The sequence below is a fragment of the Macrotis lagotis genome, chromosome 3 (assembly GCF_037893015.1).
Source record: "Macrotis lagotis isolate mMagLag1 chromosome 3, bilby.v1.9.chrom.fasta, whole genome shotgun sequence".
Lineage (NCBI taxonomy): Eukaryota > Metazoa > Chordata > Mammalia > Peramelemorphia > Peramelidae > Macrotis > Macrotis lagotis.
The window spans coordinates 243,042,909-243,054,520 of NC_133660.1; the positions used below are offsets into that span (position 1 = coordinate 243,042,909).

Genomic DNA, 11,612 nt, shown 5'->3' on the forward strand with positions numbered 1-11,612 from the left:
AAAAGTAGGGATTGCTTTTGTGAAACCTGGGAATTTTTCCTTCTGAGGTTGCTGGATAGCTGATATTTTTTTCATTTTAAAAATTTGCAGAAGAAAAAGAATAGTCAGTAGCATAATGGTGAAAGAGATAGATATATTGTTCACATTGAGCTGTTTGACTATGATTACATTATGTAGTCTTTCAGTACTCCATTGTCCACTCCTACCCCCTATTCTCTAGGAAGTTCTCTAAAACTATAAATCATGGGTGTCCAACCTTTTAGGTCTATGTCCAACAAAAACTTATTAAGGACTACATACAGAATTTAATATTTCTTTTTGACCATAATGTAACTTATATTACCAATGAATATAATAATAAAGTATAATGTTATAATATAGTATAATAAAATGTAATAAAGTATAACAAAAATGAGTGTAATAATAAAGCATTTTCTTTTTAAACAAAAAATAAGAACATGACATTTTTAATGTGAACACTGAGCCTGCTTTTTCAGTACCACTGTGTCTATATCTGATTTGCTAGAGATTGTAGCGATGCAAAGAATATTTTCAAGATACTTATATACTTTTTGTATGCATCAAAGGGAAAAAAGTTGCTTGTAAGTATTCATATTCCCCAAAAGAGACATCTTGAACAGGGCATGTTCATGAAATGCCAGATATTTTTCTTTAGGCAAGTATAATTTATAAAAGTCCAATAAGACATTCAAATAAATTTCTTTAAGTTGGATATCAGATTGCAACTCTCTCTATATTCTATTTGCAATGTGTTGCTGTCAACTGAAAATGGAATAGCAAATATACTGAAACACAGTTGATGTTTTCTAAAATCTTGAAATCTATTCTCAAAGTTCTTTGAGGAAATAGTAATCAATGCTACATTCAATAAAGTTGTCTGTTTCAATGATGATGAATCATATAACATTTTAAAATAAAGATCCTAATTTCTATATGCATATCTTTTTAAAAAAATAACAAAACAAATAATTCCAGAAGTCCTGTGAGGCACAAAATTAGTTACATGAAAAAGTAAAGATGTGTTCGTTAAGGGTAAAGCTGGTCTGTGGTATTGCACTCACCTTCCTGCATTTTCTGGTTGTATGATGCAAGTTGCTTGAATGAACTTTGAAGGTAATGAGTTGGACTCACCTGAATGGACTAAATCTCCAAAGATTTTCATAATAATCTGAACTGCCTAGAAGGAGAGGCACAGTTTAGAGGACAGAACTCATGAGAAAGACTAAAGTTTTTCTATCAGATTGGACTTGATAGTTTCTGAAAATAGTTTAATTTTAATCTTCAGAGCTTGGTTTTCTAAACATTGAAATGATGAGAAATTTCCTTAGCACCAAGCAATTAGTTCCTGTCATATATCATGTACTATAGTTAATGGATAGAGCATCAAGTCTGGACTGACGAAGACTTTCTGAGTTCAAATCCAGCCTCAGACAGTTACTAGCTATCACCCTGGGCAGACATTTTTTGCTTCTCTTCTTCATCTGTAAAATGAGGTGGAGAAGGAAATGGTTAAACTACTCTAATCTTTGCCAAGAATATCCCAAATGGGGGCAGCTAAGTGGTGAAGTGGATAGAGCACTGGCCCTGGAGTCAGGAGTACCTGAGTTCAAATGCGGCCTCAGATACTTAATTATTACCTAGCCATATGGCCTTGGGCAAGCTATTAAACCCATTGCCTTGAAAAAAAAAAAAAGAAAGAAATTATAAGAAACCTTACCTAATTCTATCTGCTGGTTTGAAGCCAATAGTTTCTAGGTAAGGCAATAGGAGCATCCAGCATTCAAGGAGCTTATTTTTAATTGTGGATAAACAGCATATATACAGTTTAAGCAAATACAAATTATATACAAAGTGAATAGAATGGAATTGCGTGGGTGGGGAGGAAGACCACAACATTTTGAAGGGGAAGGATCACCAAAACCTTGAAGAGAACTTGAGCTTCCAGAGATTGACTTGGGGCCAGAGGGCATTCTAGACAGAGGTGCCAGGTAAAACTAGAGAGAAAAAAAAATCACTTCAGTCTGAGAAAGATTTTAAAGCTCTCCACCTGCTTCCAACTGCCCCCTCCTCCAGGTATTTATGTTCTATTTCTACAAAGCAAATATAAAAGGAATCATCCAAATTCGTACAGTCCTTGTGAAAAGCAAACAAACACACAGTCTATATCTAAATTATTCTACCTGCTATTAATAGCTTACTCTGAAAATGCTCACATGGGAGGCTGCCCAGCACACGCAGTATTTTAGGCTCCTAGCTTTTGAGTTGGAAGAGACCTCAAAGAGAACTAGGCTGTTTGAGCATGTCAGTTGTGATGGATTGTTTGGGAGAATTGAATACAATAAATGTCACAGGAGTCTGGCATATGCAAAGATCCCATCAGTTTGTTTAGCTGATGTAACTTCTTCATTTGGAGAGGCTGGGAAACTATATCTGAGAGAGTCATGGTAACGAGTATATGGAAAGTGCTTTGGGGAGAATGTGGAGCATGCTTAAATGTTCTGTCATTAGTTTCAATGGGCTAACCATATGGTAAATGAGAAGCTCTTTGACTTCAGAGGTGTTCAAATGGCCCAGGTGGCCAGCCTTCTCTCACCTCATTCCTTTTGGCTACTCTGTTGTTCCTGTAGTGACTCCTTCACCCATGGCTGGGTGAATCACCATGCTTTAAGCAGAGAACCTTCCTCATCCTCCTGATGTCATAAGACCATAAGAAACAGACTTAGGTCTTTTGCCTTTGTGTTTGAATCTTTCTTCCGTTTCTGGGGAAGGGAATCAAGTTTCCAGTTTTGTGAGTTTAGAAAGAGCCAAGGGATCCTCTCTGGTATTCAAAATTCCAGTCCTGCTTTTGTATCCAGCTTGGCATAAGTGGTCTGAGAGAAGCAAGGAGTGACCTGAATGACCCAACTAGGTATTGCTGAAATATATAGAGATAACTAGATGTATTCAGAGTGGATGGAAGATAACCTTAGACCTGAAAGCACTGACCACTTAGGGGATGTGGATAAGTCTCATATGGAAGGTAGAATTTGAGCTAAATTTGAAGGAAACCTGGGATTCAAAAGAAGGAAGGAAGGAGAGAGAGAGAGAGAGAGAGAGAGAGAGAGAGAGAGGAGAGACAGACAAAGAGAGACAGAGAGACAGACAGAGAGACAGACAGACAGAGAAAAAGAAAGTCAAGAGACAGAGACAGAGACACACAGAGAGATAGAGATAGAGAAAGACAGAGAGAGACAGACAGAGACAGAGAGAGGGGAAAGGGGAGGGGGAGAGGGGGAGGGGGAGGAGAGAGAGACAGACAGACAGACAGAGACAGAAAAGGAGAGACAGAGAACAAGAAAGACAAGAGACAGAGACAGAGACACAGACACACAGAGTGATAGAGAGACAGAGAAAGACAGAGAGAGACAGAGAGAGAGGAGAGAGAGAGAGAGAGAGAGAGAGAGAGAGAGAGAGAGAGAGAGAGAGAGAATATCTTACCTCCTGGGTGCCAGGCACTGTACCAATATTATTCTATTTGGTCTTCACAGGAGACAGAGAGGTAAGTGCTCTCATGGTTCCACTTTCACAGGCATGGAGGCTGAAGCAAACCAAAGGCAACACAACTAGTAAGCAGCTGACCCTACATTTCAGCTCTGGGATTCTTTACCCCAGATCTAGTGATCTATCCACTGCACCAGCTAGTTGCTCTACTGTTTAAGAGGTAGAGGGGAAGAAAGTATTCCAGACAAATGATAAATGGGAGTTTATATTTGATCCTAGAGGTAATAGAGAGTCTTGGAAGCTTCTTGGTAAAAGGGTAACTTGGTTAGCCCTGTGTTTTAGGAGAACTACTGTGTGGTCTCTTGGGAGGATAGATTGGAGGGGGAAGAGCCTTGGAGGATGGAAATCAGCTAAAAGGTTATGGTATTAGCTTAAGAAAAAGAGGATGAAGACCTGAATCAATGTGGTGTGTGAGGAGAAATGTATAACAGATGTTGAATTGTGTTTTGAATATGTTGAGTTTGAGATGCCCAAGTCTTATTGACATCAGATTGTATCAGAGACTGGTCTTCCTTTGTCACTTTTATGTATGACATACTACTACTACTGCTTTTCAAAAAATTATGTGAAAACAATTTCTATACTAGAAATTTCTCCAGAGTTAGGTTGTACAGTGGATTGAGTGTTGGACCTGCTGTCAAGAAGACCTGAATTAAAATTTGACTTCAGAGACTTACTAGCTCTGTAACTTTGGGTAAGTCACTGTCTCTCTGTAGTCTTTGTCTGCCACAGTTTCCCTCAACTATCATATAGAAATGATAATTCCAGGGATCAACAGCAAAGTGCTAAGCATAGTGACTGGCATGTAGTGGACACCTAATAAAATGCTTATTTTATCATGTTAATGAAATCACAGCTTAACCAAAACATAAAACCTGCACCACCAAAAACTTAAAGGCCCTGCAATAAGGGCCTCCATTTAGAATGCCTACCATGTTTTGACTCCATGTCTGTTGATGAAGACAATACTAGAACCTATCCTTGATCCCTGAAATAAACTTTTCTTTTTAGGTTTTTGCAAGGCAAATGGGGCTAAGTGGCTTGTCCAAGCCACACAGCTAGGTAATTATTAAGTGTCTGAGGCCAGATTTGAATTCAGGTACTCCTGACTCCAGGGCTGGTGCTCTATCCACTGTGCCACCTAGTCACCCCCCTGAAATAAACTTTCACCTGTTTTACTTCCTGGGTTGATTTTTTCAACTCCATGAAAAGATCTTATTATTTCATTAGCATAAACATTTCCTCATAGATACAGATCATAGCAGAAGCTGGTTTTGTGTTAAGCCTTTCCAAACTTAACTAGATTGGTTCTTGGTTCCACAGGTATACTTGGCCAGGTCTGTACCCAAAGCCTTTATACTTTGGCAAGCTTCAACAGAGTTTGTATTCTTCTGGCATTATCTATGGGAACTCAGGCTCACCTCTATGTAGGGAGGGGAAAGCATTTTGTGTTTCTCTTTAATCATGATGTATTCATTATTCACAGAAATACATCATGGGATGGTATAGGGGTTCAGTGGCAGACCTGTAGAACCTGAATATCCACTTTTCCTTCTAGGAGTTAAGAGAAAAACATTTATTCTGTATATCTATTGAGTTTTAAATGTTTTTCCCCATTGTATTGTCTTCATAATTCTCCTCCATGACAATATTTCAAAATTTTTCCCTGCCCAGCAAGTTCTGGTCAAGGTGATTCCAGTGATTTCAATACATAATCTTTAGCTTGCACTGAAATGAAAACTTTACCACTTATTCCTTCATCATTCAAGGGACACCAAGTCTTGTACAAACGAGTATGATTTACAAATGAGTCAGTCGTAAGACATGCTTCTTATTGAAATAGCTTCTTCAAATTTTGCTACCTCTTCATCATTCACAGAAATTTTTTCTCCTCCAATTTTTATAGTAGATGCATGCCTTTTGCTTTAGCTGAAAGAAACTAGGATAATTTCTAGTAAATTGAAAAATCATTAAGAATGGTCATTGGCACTTAACCCCATTGCTTTGCAAAAAAAAAAAAAGATTAAAAAAAAAGGAATGGTGATTGGTTTGGAAGTCAGAAGGCAGGGTTTCAAATCCTCTCTCTGTCACTTGAGCAAGGGACCTCTCCCTCTGGGCCTGAGTTTTCTAACTTGCAGCAATGTGAGGTTCAGACTAGATGACTTCTAAAGTTAACTTAGGGGCAGCTAGGTTAACTCATCTTCCTGAGTTCAAGTATCAGATACTAACTATGAGGACCCGTTTTTCCTCAGTTTCCTCATCTATAAAATGAGTGGGAGAAGGAAAAGGCAAACCACTATAGTGTCTCTGTCTTTTGTGCATGGTATTCCAAAGAGTCAGACATAATCAAAAGGACTGAACCATATTAACATGGAACTCTAGAGACTTTTCCCTTGAAATATATGTGTAGATGCATCCCCCTTGATTTACAGAAGCTTAATGTTATCAGTTCTGTGTATGAAAAGGCATAACCACCACCTCCTTATTTCACTAAATCAAGGATCCCTAAAGTATCCTTATTGGGGGAAAGAGTTGGAGGAGTCAAATAAATTAGGACAGTGGATGGGGAGCTTCCTGTGCAGGCTACTCTGGTAGCAAGAGGGTGAAATACTTTCTTGCCATTTCGAGTTAGAGCACATCTCATTAAAAAACAAAGCAAGAGTGTTCCAAATGGTGGTTAGGTTCTCTGTTCTGTTACTATTAATATTTTCCAAGTGGTTGACTTAAAGATAATTTGGGGGGGGGCGGAGAATGCCACCTATCCATAAATCAGATACTGTCTACATTTAGTTATTTGTTCAAACTATCTAGAATCATGAATTGAAAGGCTAAGAACTAGACCTATGATTCATTGATACAAGGAACTCCCAGAAACTTCCTCTATAAATACAGGTGTGTGCCTGCTTTGTGATTTGCAATCTTATAGTTGCCTAGGGATGGAGAGATTAAATGACTTTCCCAGGGTTGCCCAACCAAGATGTAGCAACAACTGAAATTGAGTTGGCCCTGAGGCCAACTCTCTACTCATCATGGTATATACTTTTTTATTGCCTAGATTTTAACAAGAAAAAGCTTATTTGTATTCCCTAGACTCAACTGTTCCATGATATCTTTTGTTTTTGAATGAAAGGAAGCCTTCTTATAACGGGGTGATATCAGGGGCTCTCCAAGAGCATATACTAATTCTACTGCTTGGGGTGAGAGGAGGGGACATCTACATTTAGAATCTACATTTAGCCCCATCTTTTCTACACAAACTTACAAAGAATCAGAGGTTGACAAGAGTTGTAAACTGTTTACAACCAAAAAAAAAATGATTTTTGTAGACTAAATTTTTATATCAGCTAAATGATCATCGACTTCACTACTCAGATATTAAATTCCAGGTTCCCAATAGAATCAGGCCAAAATATCCAGCTCTGATTACCTTAGTACAAGGTAATGAGTGGATGGGCATCTCAAGACAGCAAGCATAGGATGGAAATTTTCCAAAGTTTTTTAATGGGTATGTATATGGTTTAAAGAAAAAAGACATCTTAATCATAATAACTAGCATTTATATTTTAAAGTTTATGTTTTAAAGTTTGCAAAATTTAAAAACATTTCATTTTATTCTTATAACAACATTGAGGGGAAGGTATTGTTGTCCCCATTTTACAGATGAAAAAACTGAGGCAGAGGCTAAGTAATTTGCCCAGGGTCATACAGCTGGAAAGTGCTAAAGGTCTGATTTGAATTTGGGTCTTCCTTCAGTGTTTGGCACATAGTAGATGCTTAATAAGTATTTATTGATTGATTTACTGTGCTGCGCTATCTAGCCTCTTGCTAGACAAAGTTCTAATGAATGGAATGGTGATCATCTAGAAAACTTGTAGCTTATGCACCTCTCTTAGACCTGAAAGGCTCACATACAACATGTTGCTCTGGACACTGGGGGGGACCCTGGGGATGCCCCACCTCCAACATTTCTCCCCTTCTATTTTCTGAAAGCTTTCGATCTCCATGCAGATCCTCCCGATTTGATTCAGCCTGGACCTCCCTGCCAGTGTCTAATATATCCCCACTGGTGATGTCAGGGAAAGTGAAGGGACCAGATGTACTTGATAAGGAACAGGTCCTTTTCCTAAGGGAGCAAGTATTTATATAACAAGTTAAAGTAATTTGTTATCTCTTCTTTTCCTCATGATGACCCTTTGAGGCCCAAATGGGAGAATGAATGTAGAGCACTTTGTAGATCTTAAAGTGCTATATAAATTCCTTGTTATTATTCATATTATTATTATCAACCCTTATAGTCAATAGGCCTTGAGGCAGAGGTGGACTACATTCTTGCAATGATGTTTAAAAAGGCAATAGGGCCTGGGCATCAGGAAGACCTGTGTTCAAATGTGACCTCAGGTACTCTTAGGCAAGTCATTTAACATGTTGGCCTCAGTTTCTTTATCTGTCCAATGGGGTTATTGTGAGGATTAAATGAGACAACTGTAAAGCATTTAACAGACTATCTGACACATAATAAGTTCTATATAAATGTTATTATTATTTATATTATATTATTTACATTTATGCATTTATTATATTTATATTTATTTGTTTATATTGTCTATTATTTATAATTATTATTATTAAGATCAGTGTGTCTTTTAACAATTGCCTTCCTGAGAAGGCACTTCTTTGCATTCATACTTTTAAGTTTAATTTAAGTTTGAAAGGTTTAGGGGCACCTTAGTGGTACATTGGATTGACAATTCAGAAGTTGTTGAGTACTTATTTTTCAGTAGTGTCTGACTCTTCATAACCCTATTTGTGAATCTTAGCAAAGACACTAGAGTGGTTTGTCATTTCCTTCTCTAAATCATTTTGCAGATGAAAAAATTGAGGCAAACAGGGTTAAGTGACTTGACCAGGGTGACACAACCAGTGGGAATCTGAGGTCAAATTTGAACTCAGGAAGATAGTCTTTCTGACTCCAGACCTATCCACTGCATCACAATTGAAGATCATTATTAGACTACATGATTCTTTTGGGAAACATCAAATCCCATAACATATCACTATTATCTTTAGAAGTAGAAGTTGCCATCTTCTCTTTGCTGAACATTTTCACAAAAAATTGCAGAATCTATGAATTGGAAAGGACCTTGGAGGCTCTCCAGTACAGGTCTGTATCTGATTGAAAATATCCTTTCCAGTAAGTGGTCACACAGTTTCTGAATGGAAAGCTCCAGTGCAGGGAGCTCCTGCAGAAGTCCATTGTAATTTGGGAAACCTCTAAATATTAGGAAATTTTTCATTATTCTGAAATACGCATATACACTCATGATCTCAATGATTCCTGAGTTCTTTTGAACAATAAAGATCACAACCTATCCATGCTTGACTATCCTGGGCAACTCTTGCCATATTCTCCCAAAAGTTGCCCCAGGGAGCTCTCCAGATGTTCTGGAGACCTTCCTTGCTTTCTCCAAGAGTATCCATAGGGCACATTGGATGCCTTTCTTCTATCACTCATTCAAACCATGTGAACAATCCATTTTCTTTTTTCTAAGTATAGAATTCTAATTTTATTATTTTACTATAAATTATAAATTTATTGTTATAATTATATCTATTATATTGCTAATATAATATCCGCATATCTATTATATTGTCAATACAATTAATATATGTATATCATCTTGTTAAACAATATTATTATAGGTTTATCATGTTATTTTGTTATTTGTATATTATTAGATAATTATAATAATAACTTTAATTTTATAATCATTATTATAATTTTGGTTATTATAACTTTTATGATTTAATTCTTTGCAATTTATTTACTCCTATTCTTCCTTGGAGTTTCTCATTGCTGATGTGTCAGGGTAGCTCCTGCCTTTCCACTGACTTCTATGTGCTACTCACTTTTAGGTCTTTAGGAGCAGTGATTTGATATATCTTATTGCCATAAAGAACACTGGTAAAAAGTTAGTACTCTAAAAATGGGCTTTTGTTTGCAAGTGAAACTTGCAGTCCATAAAAGAGCTTTGTAATTTTCTGGAAGCAATACAATCTGCTGTCTTCTTCTTGTTCAATTCTAGGCCTAACTCATTGTCCATCTGAACTTTCTATTTCAGATACACATAAAGTTGAACAAGGTCTACATATTTCCCATCGAAATGCAAGTTGAAATATGAACAACAGAAATTCTTTATCCATTTTGTCCTTCTGTGCATTTGGATGAACTATGTTCCTTTGAGTGATACAGATCTTTTCTAGAAGATTCTGCAAAGTGCTTGATATGATCAGTGTGGTGTCAACAGAAATATCTGGGGAACCTCAATACTCACAGGGAATTTCTCTTTAATCTAAATCTGTAATAAATTCCCTCCTTCAGAGTGGTGAATGCTTTTATATACACTCCCTGTTTTAGGCTTGCCTAGTGTTTATCATTAGAGGTTAACCAGAATTTTTTTCTATTGTTATATTTTTCAGAGAACTCTAATTGATTCTGATGTATGGATGGGAAGCATCTTGTTGAAAAAACAAAACAAAACCTTAAAGCCTCAAGGCTGCCAAGTGAAATACTTTCTCGTAATCAATCAATGGCAAGAACAATGGAATGTTTGATTTTCTATTTCTGTTTATTGTGAAATGGTAAAAATATGGCCCATTGATGAATATCGCTTGTAAAAGTAAACTATTTCCCTACTAACACTCACTTTGAGGATGACCTTGATTTGTGTATGATGATACTCACATTTATTTTGTATAGGTAGGAGAATGTACATGTAGGTTGGTAGTTATTGAGGTTCCCTCGATTGCCTTTTTGAGGGGGAATAATAAGGTTCAAATTTTTTCCTTTGAATTCCTCCCTTTCAGATACCTTGTATATAGATACTTCAACATTCTCACAATTATGTCACTTAGAGCCCAGATCACCTCTGGTTTGGCCCAGTCTAGCTGTTTTTCCCATCCTTATTCACTTTTGTTTCATTTCTTCATACTCTAAATGCATCTGCCATTGTCTAGTTGGATTTAGTCATCAGCCAGTAGGATAGCTAACTTGTCAAGAAAAAATGTGAAGGCAAAAACCATGTGGATCTGCTATGACTGACCAGTCACAGATACAGAAATTGAAAGAGGCTTTGACACAATTAATCAGAACAAAGATATTTTCATTGGCTGGGAGATTTGCAAGATATATTTCTTCTCAGGGAAGAATCCAACTGATTACACACTTAACTGCTGTGATGAATGAAACTCCGAAGGCCTATGATGTTCATTATTTTTGTTACTATGTTTACGGAGAAGATAAATAGAACGGATCCAAAAGGGGTTTGAAAATTTTCCACTTGCATTCATGAAGAAGCTATAGCCTTTATTTAGAAAGGTTACCTAAGAGAGTTGTTGACAAGGACCAATCTGCAGAAAAGGTAGATGAGCTTTATAGAGAATCTGTATTGTATAGAGTAGCTGTATTGACAAAGGAAGGGCAGCTAGTGGCACAGCAGATAAGACTACTGGACCTGGAATCAGGAAAACTCATCTTTCCAAGTTCAAATCTGGTCCCAGACACTAACTAGTTGTGTCACTTACCCTGTTTGCCAAGAATCTTTGTCAAGAAAACTCCAAATGAGGTTATGAAGAATCAGACATGAATGAAAAAAACTGAAAAATAAAACCCTAAAATTGATAAAAGGAGAAATTTCAGTTGTATTGAATTCATGTCTGTCCTGAAATATGAAAGGAAAGATAAAAATGACTTAGAGGAATCTCAGATATCTGTCCATTTATCCTATTTCACTCATGTTTTTCTCCTCAAGACTCCTTGGCATTTTGCAATAATCTGCTGGTTTATCTCCTTCATCAAGCCTCTTCTTATCTAGTCCATTCTTCATTTAGCTACCTAATTAATCTTTCTGAAGCCCAGGGCTAACCATTTATTCAACAAACACCAGTGATTCTTTGGTACCTCCAGATTCAAAGGTAAAATCATCAGGCTCTTCATAGCCTAATTCCCTTAGTGTTCCAGGTTCACACTTTCTTCTTTTCCAAGTACTCCATTT

At 37.0% G+C, this 11,612-nt stretch overlaps 1 long non-coding RNA gene across 1 annotated transcript in view; it reads left to right on the forward strand.

Moving 5' to 3' along the window:
* Positions 1-11,194, forward strand: part of LOC141518375 (uncharacterized) — a 149,169-nt gene extending 137,975 nt beyond the window's left edge. Inside the window, exon 5 of the long non-coding RNA XR_012477174.1 lies at positions 9,681-11,194. This is a non-coding gene — a long non-coding RNA (uncharacterized LOC141518375). The remainder of the gene's footprint in view (positions 1-9,680) is intronic.
* Positions 11,195-11,612: the final 418 nt, after the last annotated feature.